The sequence below is a fragment of the Nicotiana tomentosiformis genome, chromosome 11 (genome assembly GCF_000390325.3).
Source record: "Nicotiana tomentosiformis chromosome 11, ASM39032v3, whole genome shotgun sequence".
Taxonomy (NCBI): Eukaryota; Viridiplantae; Streptophyta; class Magnoliopsida; order Solanales; family Solanaceae; genus Nicotiana; species Nicotiana tomentosiformis.
The window spans coordinates 12,518,751-12,531,782 of record NC_090822.1 but is presented as its reverse complement, the minus strand read 5'-3'; positions in this window follow the sequence as shown (position 1 = coordinate 12,531,782).

Sequence of the window (13,032 nt, the reverse complement as noted above, 5' to 3'; positions counted from 1 at the left end):
TTTGAGTCCTAAACTACCCGGACTTTAGCATTTATAGTAGCTACGCACGGACTCTCGTCACCTCGTGCGTACGTAACCCCCGCAATTAGAAACAATTATTCAATTTAATCCCTATGGGGTAATTTTTCCCGGACTTACCTCGCCTAACTCCAATTTAATCCACTAGAAGGTATTCTCCACGATTATCCAACTCTGTTTGGCTCGAATCTAGCCAAAATAATTCGATACAATCACTAAAAATTATATGAATCAATACTATAAGAAAATACTACATTTTAAATAAAAATCCCGAAATTAATTAAAAATTCGTCTGTGGGGCCCACGTCTCATAATTCGGAGAAAGTTACGAAATCCGATAACCCATTAAATTACGAGGCCAACCATATCAGTTTCACTCAAATCCGACTCTGCATCGATACCGAAATCTCAAAAATTCATTTCTATGAGATTTCTAAAAATTTTCCAAATTTTAATTTCAAAACATTAATTAAATGATGAGAACAATGATATATTTATTTTTATAGACCAAATCCAAGTTAGAATCACTTACCCCAATGTCTTTTTCTTGAAAATCTATCAAAATTCGCCTCTGCTCAAGCTCCAATTTGTTAAAAATGGCGAATGGGACGAATGCCCTCTTTTATAATTCTGCCCAGGCAGCCCTCGATCCTCAGCCTCGATTTTTGGGAGCTCGATTTTGGGCCTCAATTTTTGAAAGGGAAAATTGCAGCAGCTGTTTTAAGTCCAACTTTTGATCCGTTAACCATCCGAAACTCACCCGAGGTACTCGGGACCTTAACCAAATATATCAACAAGTACTAAAACAGCATACGAACTTATTTGAAACCTCAAATCATATAATACGACGCTAAAACCACGAATTATGCTCCCATTCAAGCTTAATGAAACTTAAAATTTCCAACTTCTACATTTGATGTCGAAACCTATCAAATCAACTCCGATTGACCTCAAATTTTACACACAAGTCATAAATAATATAATGGAGCTATGAAAATTTTGGAACTGGATTCCGACTCCGGTATCAAAAAGTCAACTCCTCGGTCATACTTCCAAACTTAAATTCTTGTTTTTAGCCATTTCAAGCCTAACCTAACTACGGACTTCCAAATAAAATTTCGAACACGCTTCTAAGCCCAAAAATTACCATACGGAGCTGTTGGAATCATCAAAATTTTATTCTGGGGTCGTTTGCACATAATTAGACATCCAGTCACTATTTGAACTTAAACTTTTAATATTTTTCATCAAAATTTCATATCTCGGATTAGGAACCTCGAAATTTGATTCCAGGCATACGCCCAAGTCCCTAATCACGATACGGACTTACCGGGACTGTCAAAATACTGATCCGAGTCCGTTTGCTCAAAATATTGACCAAAATCAAACTTGACCTTTTAAAGCCAACTTAAGGAACCAAGTGTTCCAATTTCAACCCAAACACTTCCAAATCCCGAACCAACCATCCCCACAATTCATAAATTATTAAAGCATATACGAAAAGTTTTATTTAAGGGAATGAGGTTCTAAAAGTTAAAATGACCGGTTGGGTCGTTACAGACATATTCATGTAACCACACAATAATATTTATTCTCTTTATTTCACTCAAATCTCCCGTCGAGGTGAGTTGTGTGATACTCATCTAATCATGCATTACATATATTTATTTATTACTTTTAACACATATTGCCAAATTCACCTTTAGGAATGGGTCTGCATTCTCAATGTTTATGACAAGTCACATTCTCTTCAAGGAATTGATCATGATCAACGACGTGTTTTATTATTTTTCATACCCATTTGATGGTAAATATTGCCTTCACATTCTGAAGGACTATTTTGAGAACCCTTATTGTTCTCCTTTTATAATCATAGTGATTATTATTATTATTTTGATTTTTGGAACGCCTACGTTTATTGTTCAACCACTTGTCTTCATTTAGACTTATTATGCGCCGCTACCACATTCACTTCAAGAATGGAGCAAATCAAGTGGAACAATATTCATGCCTTTTTATGAAAAATATATTATTTTTATTTAGTTATTATTATATCATCAATATGGTATAGTGAGACTCAAATCCAATGTCTTACCAATATAAAGGCATGTTAGGCCATAATGAATCGGGACTCAAACCCAACTCTTATCATCATGGAGCATGAGGACTTGATACTGATATCTTATCCTCATGGTGCATTGCGACTTGAACTCATTGAAGTTGATATGATTAATATCAAAGGACAAAAATAATTTCAAATACGAAGGAAATGCTTATCTCTTGAGTTAAACTCTTCATAATGTCATTTAGATATAATTCTCAACAATAGACTTTCGTTTACTCAAAGTAGCTAAGTAATTAGTGTCAAACAGATATATGAAAATATAAAATAATATTGAAAATTCACATGTGGTCTTTGCTGCAATAAGATTACTTCAAGATGAAAGTGATATGACCAGAACATTAAGGAAAACTTATGTATCAAACATAACAATAGTACTATTAGTTACATGCACTTTTGTGGAAACTAAATATTATGCTCTTTAGAAAAACAAAAAGATATAGTAGAACCTTTAAGTCAATCAGGGAATCAAAAAAAAAAGTGGACAAATCTCTGTCTACTATCTACTACTATATATTTTCCATATAGAAATGATTCAATATGTTAATTTGATAAGAACTATCATCAATGAAAAATTTGGTGCAGTACATACTTTTTGTACTAATATTTTATATTTTCAAAATAAAATAGTTACGAATATTATTATTATTATTATATTATATTTGACAGTAAACAAATGTATAATCATTATACTAGGCATACTAAAATCATATTTTTTTCGATGTTGAAAGGTATCGTCATGACAACTCAATTTGTCCGGTAAACTACTCGGGGCTACCCATTGTTTAGTAAAAGGGAGGGGATATTTTTTATTCACCCGGGGGTATAAGGTAAAATCATAAGCATACATAATAAAGTATAATTTTAATTTTGTAGATTATTTAGTATACCGCATGCCACCTATTATTTAGTTCATGAAAATTTAACAAGGTGACATCTTTAGCAGCCACATAAATACTAATTTTCTAATAACCTGACCATTGCTAATTCTAAATAGTGGTATAAACTTATCTGGTTTAAAGTTCAGACTTGTTGTAGTAGCAGAAAGACGTGTCTGTAACACTACATACCTTTCTGAATAAAATCTGGATAATTTTGACAATAGATCATCGAGATATACCTTACCAGAAGTGAAATTCAACCTTGAGGTTAGAGACTTCGTGCTGATAACGTGTTATGAAATATAGCTCAAAGTAACAATATAGAACAAGGAAAAATAAGCTAAGAGATATAGAAAGAAAGAGAGGAGAGATTCTTATTTCTTCTTCAATTGTGTGTTTTTTCCTATCTATTACAAGGCCTTTATATAGGCATAAAAAGTGAAGAAAAATATGTCATTGAATATATCATTAAGCATAGAAATATGTCATTAAGCATTTGAGAAGATCATGGAGGAAGAGTAGATATCTACCATAATTTGACTTTTCTTATAACATTTTTCAGTTATTGAACTATTTTTTATTCTCGAACAGTTTAATGAGTAATATTTTTGACAAGGTCCTCTTTGATTAGTTCGACTATTAATAAAAGTTTCTCATCCCTTAATTGAAGGTTTCAGATTTAAGCCCTATGAATAGAGGCTTTAATTCGGATTAGTCCGAACAATAGCTTCGGACACCGGATGCTTAAAGCAGAAAAAGAAAGAGGAAGAAAATTGAAATAATACATCATTGTAATCAAATGTTCTTAAGCATTACAATTCCATTTTTTCTAAATTGTATATAGAGATATATGTATGCAAATAAATTAAATTTTTAAGTGCTTAACATTGTTAGTTAGGTTGTCAATAAATTATGTTGTGACTCAACTACTAGTATCGTTTTCTGTTTGTACTGACTTCAATATAAATTAACCTAATTATGAATTTGTAACATTCTTGACAACTTTTAGTGCAATTGATATTAAGAATAAGTATTATAGTTGAAGCATGTAGTACTATCATACTTTATGATAGTAAGAAATACTAACATAGACCTCTTAGCCAACAATTTGGCTTTTATTCTTGGATTTATCTTTTTGTTCAAATTCTATTGGCATGTCCATTCATGTTTGATTAAGATTTCTTCTAGAGTATTACAAAAATCAAGGAAGCTTCTTGCACCAATTCTCTAAGTTTTTGGGATTGGTTCCTATTTATATATATATACTAGGTAGCTCGGTGTACGAAATATCCCGAGTTTACGCAGGGTTCTGGGAATGGTCTCACCCCAAAGGATGTGATGCAGACAACCTATCAAGATGCAAGCATCAGTGACTGATTTCACAGCTCGAACCTATGATCTATATGTCATACAGAGACAATTTTAATGTTGTTCTAAGGCTCCCCTTCCCTATTTATATATACTGACGATGTAATTAATTTTGTGTAACAATTCACTTTAGTTCATTATAGTGGGTCATTTACTTTATTTTTTATATTACAAAGTTTGAGTTATTATAAAGAGTTAAATATTGATATAAGCCTGATGATGTATACTATTTGTGCTCATAATTTAAACTCTTTTTATTAAAATGTATAGTCAATTAGAACTTCTATCTATTAGTCAAAGATAAAATTTTTAGGGAAGCATTATTAGGTCAAAGAAAAAAAAAACCATAACCGAAAATTCTGCAACAAAAAAATAGGACGAAATGATTCAATTTTATGTTAAAGAAAACAATGAAAATGAATTCTTCTCAAAGTTGTTGTCAGCAATTTATTCAAACAAAACATAGGGTAGTGGAACAATGTGTCAATGAACTTAATGGCAAAAAAGAAAAGGACATGATGTGAGTCAGCTCTATTGACAAGATAAAGACATTAATAATATTTATTCCATAGGAATATATTTCAAATGTCGAAATTGACAAAGCCGTCGTGGTTTCATTTTGGACCTTTTTACATATACACTTAAATTTAAATTGTATTTATGAACATTGAAGTTGACAAATCTGTAATGATCTATGAACGTTGAAATTGATAAATTCATAGTGATTTTACTGTTGACTTTTTACTGATTCTTACATTAAAATGAGTTTAAATAGGGAATAATGAAGTTATACTGTGTAGTTTTTCCTTATTTTTATAGGTAAAGGTTAATTCAATTTAATAAGATATTAGTCATGTTTTATAATACATTACCTCGGATGTTATTGTAAAAAAATTTATTTACTAAGATGAAGATTTGAGCAATTCCATTCAAAGCTCTAAAATATTTCAAATATTAAAAGTATACGGTTTTTCTTTATTTATTTTTTCTACAAACTTCAATATTATCTAAGCGAAAATAATACAATATCCACTATTAACAAAATCGGGGCATCAAACTTTGGGAACCTAAAGCAAAGACTTTACTAGTCTTCCCCTTGATTAAATCTCGTAATCACCTAAGCGTTAAAGTCTGTAAGCTCAAATGGTCTAAGAACCTGCACGTGTGTTTATACTGCAAAAGTTTACAAACCAATTGTGAATTGGAGAATTACTCGTGGATTTACCAAAATGATCTTTATTAGTCGGTGAAAGAAATTTCTAAAGTGATCTGAGTTAATCCTTGGCAATATTTTCATGCCTTTGTTGAATCAATAAACTAAGAAGATTGGGTTGGTATTTAACATGAAAAATGTGAGAATTTTCTCGACAGACATCACATGTTAGACTTTATTATGATGATATCAGTTGAGCTAAATGAAATGAATGAGAATTTATATCGTCAGCTTTAACTTATTTGAAACTAAGGCATAACTATTGATATTATTGTACATGTAACCAAAATATAAGAAAAGACTATGAAGGCGGTGATGAGGTTCGGGAAGAAGGGCAAGTTGAGCCCTAGGTATATTGGGGCTTTTGAGATTCTTGAGAGAGTTGGAGAGGTGGCTTACAGACTTGCACTACCACCTAGTCTTTCTGCGGTTCATCCGGTTTTCCATGTTTCTATGCTTCGGAAATATCACGGCGATCCGTCTCATGTGTTAGACAAGGATCTATCTTATGTTGAGGAACCAATGGCTATTTTAGATAGGCAGGTTCGAAAGCTGAGGCCAAAGAACATTGCTTCCGTGAAGGTTCAGTGGAGGGGTCATCCGGTCGAGGAGGCGACTTGGGAGGCCGAGCATGATATACGCAGCTGTTATCCACACTTATTCACCAGCTCAGATACTTTTTCTAACTCCGTTCGAGGACGAACGTTTGTTTTAGAGGTGGAGAATGTGATGACCCAAAATGTCACCTTTAAGTTTAATGATTAATTACGTGATCTAAACACTATTTACCATTACTTGACTTGCGTGTGCAGTCCGTAAAAATTTTCCGGAAAGTTTTCAGATGAAAAATGGATTAAAATATGAATTAGATGTTTAAAACACAATTGAGTTAACTTTGGTCAATATTTTTAGTAAACGGACTCGGATCAGTATTTTGACAATTTCGATAGGTCCGTATCGTGAATTGGGACTTGGGCGCATGCCCGAAATCAAATTCCGAGATCCCTAACCCGAGATATGAAATTTTGATGAAAAATTTAAAGTTTAAGTTCAAATAGTGACTGGATGTCGAATTATGCGCAAATGAAATCGGAATAGAATTTTGATGATTCCAACAGCTCCGTATGGTGATTTTGGACTTAGGAGCCTGATCGGAATTTTATTTGGAAGTCCGTAGTGGAATTGGGCTTGAAATGCCGAAAGTTGAATTTTTGGGAAGTTTGACCGAGAGGTTGACTTTTTGATATCGGGGTCGAAATCTGATTTTAAAAATTTTCATAGCTCCGTTATGTCATTTATGACTTGCGTGCAAAATTTGAGGTCAATCGGACTTGATTTGGTAGGTTCTGGTGTTGTTTGTAAAAATTGAAAGTTTCAAAGTTCATTAGGCTTGAACCTATGTGTGATTCGTGATTTTAGCGTTGTTTGTTATGATTTGAGGTTTCAAATAAGTTCGTATGATGTTTTAGGACTTGTTGGTGTATTGGGTTGAGGTCCCGAGGGCCTCGGGTGAGTTTCGGATGGCTAACGGATCAAAATGGGACTTAAACAGCTGCTGCAAAAGCTGCTGCAATTTTATGTTGGAAATGCTGTCATAATCGAACTTTCTGAGGATCGAAGGCAGGCTCGAGACCCATAATCGATGGCAGGCTTGAGATCCATGATCGATGGCAGGCTCGAGAGCCATGATCGAAGGCCACTGCTCGAAGGCCCAGGATCGAGAGCTATGACCAAGGCTAATGATCGAAGACCATAAAGATCGAAGCCATGATCGATAGCCAGGATTGATGGCTGTGATCGAGCCCCAGGGTCGAGGGCCATGATCGAAGCTATGATCGAAGGCCATGACCGAGGCCCATGATCGGACTCTCCTTAATCGGACTCCCCATGATCGGACTCCCATGATCGAGGTCCAGGATCGGACCCCATGATCGAGGTCACCCTGGACAGATCTGTTAGATATAAAATCAGGGGGGCTTCGTCCCATTCGCCATTTTTAACAACTTGGAGCTTCAGCAGAGGCGATTTTTGATATATCTTCAAGGAAAAATATTGGGGTAAGTGTTCTTAACTCAATCTTGGTTAGATTACCCGAATCCATCACTGTTTTTAACATTTAATTGGTGATTTAAGTTGGAAAAAATTTGAAAACCCTCTTGGATAGATTTGAAGAATTGAGGGTCGAATCATTATCGAAATTTAGTCATTTTAGTATGGTTAGACTCGTAGTTAAATGGGCATTCATATTTCGTAACCTTTCCCGAATTCCGAGATGTGGGCCCCACGGGCAAATTTTGAGTTAATTTCGGATTTTATTGAAAAAGATGTAATATTTTCTTATGAAATTGATTTTTATAATTTTTGTTGACTGTATCGAATTAATTATGACTAGATACGAGTCGATCGGAGTCGGAAAAATGAGGAAAAAGCATAATACTTGATTAAATTGGAGCAAGTCGAGGTAAGTGACTTGTCTAACCTTGTGTGGGGGAAATTTTCCCTAGAATTGATATTAATGTGATTATTGAAATGTGTTGAAAGTCGTGTACACGAGGTGACAAGTGTGTACACGGGCTAAATGTGAAGGGTTATATTTTTAAATTGTGTAGATCATTGTTGCGCATTTATTAAATTATTTTATCTTGTTATATTCTTCATCATTGATCTGTGATATATATTTTAAATTTGTTTGCCTTTTTCTTGCTAATTGTTTTACCTGTTTAATTGAAACTTGGTTTCTTTCATACTGTGCATTATTTGAAGGTTGATTTTCTTTAAATTAAATATTATTAATATGAAGTATTTGACATTTTTAATTACGAGGCGGTACCTCGGTAGTGCCGTTGCTGATATTGATTTATGGCCATAGTTGTTTTCGATTAATTGTTGTGATTTTCATAAAGTTGAAGGAAATTCTGTTTTGATTCCACGAGATATTATTTGCAATTATTTGGTATCATTAAATGTGACATACTATTTGATTCATTTCCAATGTCATTTTATTTTATTACATTGATAAACATTTTACCATGTCATTATTATATTTCAGTAGGGCCTCACCTGACCTCGTCACTACTCTACCGAGGTTAGGCTTGGCACTTACTGGGTACCGCTGTGGTGTACTCATACTACGCTTCTGCACATCTTTTTATGCAGATCCAGGTACATTTTACCAGCCTAGACGTAAGTGAGTTACCTGCGCACGGAGACTTCGAGGTATATCTACCAGCGTCCGCAGACTCCGGAGTCCCCTTCTATCATTTTATGTTGCTTCCTTATATTTTATTTAGACCTTGACTTATAGAGACATTGAGAATAAATTCTTAGAAGCTTGTGGCTTATTTCTATCGGGTTTTGGGAGTTGAAATCATTGGAATTGTAGATTATTTATTTTCAGATATTTATGATTATTCCGCATTGATAGGCTTACCTAGTCTTAGAGACTAGATGTCATCACGACACCCTACGGAGAGAAATTTGGGGTCGTGATATAAAGCTAAGACATGGGCAAGTAAGCAGAAGGAAAGACTAAAGAAGCTCTGAATAATAGCATCAAGGTCTCCATCCATATCTGCAATCGTCGTCTGTGGTCAAATTCCAAAGGCGAACACAAATCATAAGCGGGCAGCTTCAAATCTTCCGCTCGTGATTACCCAACAACAAATCCTGGTTCGTGACGAGCTTCAAGTTGTTCGTGACGCTCCGCAAATTTGAAATCTGTCAAGTTCAAGATCAAGCTCTTGAACCATCATTCGTGAGGAGAAGAATCAGAGGACCATATCTCTTTAGATTCGAGATATTCTAGAGATTGTAACCCCATCACTTGAAATTGAATATAATATTTATCGCTATATTTCTTGTCTTGATTATTATTTTTCAGGAACGAAATTTAGTTGTTTTAAATTTTGGCATGCCCAGCGGGACCATCTCTACCTCTCATCTCCTCTCAACTCTCAACATTCAAGATCCCTAGGATGGCTTCAAAGAAGATCGACTCAAAAGTTGCTGACTCCAAGTTTTCTTCTGACGTTGAAAGTATCCTGAACGCTACTATGGGGAGTCTTGGGCCAATCACCCGAAGCAAGACGAACGTCTTGGGGCAACAAGCGCTCCAAGTGTCATCTGCACTAATGCTTGCTTTGAGATCTTCATCATCCGAAGAACAAAGGTCATCTGCTAGGAAATCAGAGAGAGGAGATAATATTGCAGAAGTTGTGGAGAAAGCTCTTGCTCAACTTACTTTATATAATACCAAGAGTCAACTTACCCAACCTGATGATAAAATTTTAAGTGTTGGCTCAACGCCAATCTCACCATATTACATGTTCCAAACTGAGTTCAATCCATGGGAAGGTCTCGGTTATTCTTCATCATTTGCAATAGTCATGGAGGCAATGATGACTAACAATTCGATAATGGAGGAGCAACTCACAAAACTGACAAAGGCAATTGATGGCTTAACAAAGTATGCTCAAGATCAAGATGTCCGTATCGCAAAATTGACAGGCATAGTTGAAAGCATGATGGATGGAGAATCAAGTCATGCACCTGGAGAGGTCCCTAAAGTCCATGAGAAGGTTGATCCCCCAACAAAACAAGTGACATCCGCCAAAGAACTTCATGTCTCCTCCGAAGGATCAATTCCTATCGAACAATTGAAGGAATTCATTGTGGGAACTATCAAAGATAAGTATGAGGTCGCTTCAAAGTCTTCTCTCACGTACGCAAAGCCGTATACTGCTAGAATCGATAGCTTGAAGATGCCTGCCGGCTATCAACCTCCCAAATTTCAGCAGTTCGATGGCAAGGGAAATCCAAAGCAACATGTTGCGCACTTTGTTGAGACATGCAACAATGCAGGGACTTATGGAGATTACCTTGTCAAGCAGTTCGTCCGCTCACTAAAGGGGAATGCTTTTGATTGGTACATCGACCTCAGGCTGGATCCATTGATAGTTGGGACCAACTGGAGCAAGAGTTTCTCAATCACTTTTATAGCACGAGGCATCACGTTGATCACTCAAATAGGCGCATATTGCAGAAAGAAAGAAGGCAATTTCTGTCGGGCCAAAATGGACATTTCATTGCTTCAATGCTACAAGGATCTGATACATCATTGTCAAGAGACTAAAAGGATGAAAATATTTGTACTTCGTCCTATTCGAAGAATCTAAGTCATAAAAACAATTGACGAGAAAGGTTGTCGCTATCTTGTCTTGAATGCCTTTCCAAGTTCGCATCATTTCTTCAAAACATGATGCTACCATGAAGCTTTGCGTAGTTAAATCCAATGTGAGTTGTTCCCCCATCATGTGGCCTAACTGTAAAAATTTTTAATTTGGGTTCCGAAGGGTCAAGCAATATATGATTTGGAACTTTGATTAATCCAAAAGGTCTTATGCCGCAAAGACTGCTATATGCATGCGAATATGAAAGTTCACTGCAGTTGTGTTGACTTCGCAAACTTTCTGTTGGTAGACCAAAAAAAGTTCTGCCATGAAATTTGTAGGTACTTCAGGTCTCTGAGTTTATTTTCTAATGGCATGGACGGATTGCAATTCCGACACTCCAAGCTCAAGATATGATTTTTTTCGCTGAAAGTACGCAAATCTGAAAGTTCACTGTGGTTAAGTTGACTTCGCGAATTTTCTGTTGCGAGTCCAAAAGGAGTTCTGTTATGAAATTTGTATGAGTTTTAGATCTCCGAGTCTACTTTCTGACACCACAAACAGATTGTAATTCCGATACTCCTAGCTCAAGATACAATTATTTTCACCAAAAGTACACAAATCTGAAAGTTCACTGCAGTTGAGTTGATTTCGCGAATTTTCTGTTGATAGCCCGAAAGGAGTTCTGCCATGAAATTCATAGGTACTTCAGGTCTCTGAGTTTTCTTTCTAACGGTGCAAACAGATTATAATTCCAACACTCCTAGCTCAAGATATGACTTTCTTTAACAAGAGCGCGCGAAGCAACAAAGCCAACACACAAGACATGTGCTGAAATTTAAGAAAGAAATAATTGGGAGTAACAGAGGACATCTAGGTCTCAAAGAGAGATATTACATACTTAAAATAAAGATGTTTTTATTGCTCCAAGAAATAAGTATTCCATTACATGATCTTAGTTATAAAAAAAATTAAAAAAAAAATCGTAAGTCGAGAATCCTAACCAAAAAAAATAAAAACTCTAAAATCATGGAAAAGGTTTGAAACTAAGGATTTGTTGGCGGCTTGTCTCAACTGTCCCTTTCAGGAGGGATAATTTCTCTGCTTCATCATCAGATAATGGATGATTGGCTTCAATGGTATAAATCTCCCCTTCGGTAATGTCAATGTTCTCTTGACTGTTAGCCAACTTCACTTGTTCTTTATCCAAGAGCGCAACGATCTTCTTCTTTCTGGAGGCCAAGGCAGCTAGCTGATGTTCAACACTCACAAGATTGGCTTGAAGTTTCTCTACAGACTCGTTCACTTTTTCATATTCCTGTTTTGCAGCATCGAGGCATCGCCGTGCATCAGAAAGTGACTCTTAGTGAAATTCTTTAGTCATCTTGGACGATCTTAAAGCATCGTAATCTGCGTACGTCTTGAAGAAAGCCTCAACAAGAGCCTCTAAAGTAGAAGTATCAATAATATTTTCTTTCTTAATTTCCTCAAGAGTCAAAGCGATACTTTCCTCCAACTTTGTGAAGCTATCCAGAGAATCAAGAGAGAACTCTTCGATCCATTCACACAAGGTATGCCACATCGTGTTAACAAAAGAAAGTTTAATGCGGAAAATAGTCTCTTATGGTTTGAAGTTTGGAGCATCAAGATGTAACGGCCATGGAGTAGGCTCGAAGGCTTTTTGACGTTTTTCTTGACTTGCGACAGCCTCCATCTTACTTGTCACGGCTGGCTTGGAAAGCATAACATCTTCTGGAAGAACGAGGAGCGACTCTTTGGGTAGACTAAAATCTGTCAACGAAGCGTTATTTGCAGCATGATGTTTAACACCATCAAATGAAGTGTGAGGACTTTTTGCAGCCACAGTGAGGGAATTTGGGCTTGTAACACAGTCTTCCACCATGTTGCCACCAATTACATCATCATACAACTCATCGACGCCCAACTGCAATTAAAAAAATAATAACTTTGGTGTTCAAAAAAAAAGAAAAAAAAGGAGTAAATTTGAAGGAAATAATATTTACTCGTTTCTCCAGATCAGACAATGGCATCATTGAGCTAGGGTCACCCTCTACAAAAAATCCAGTATCGATACTAAGAGCATCCAAGTCAGCAAACTCACTATGGCTCGTGTCCTTAGCCTACTTCTTTGAACAATTCCAATGTATGTCGTCACTAACATTCACAACCTCATTGGGCAAAGCAGAAGCTTGAGTCCTTTCCTCGTTTGTTGGCACGATGTTGGTTGTCTTTGCAACATAT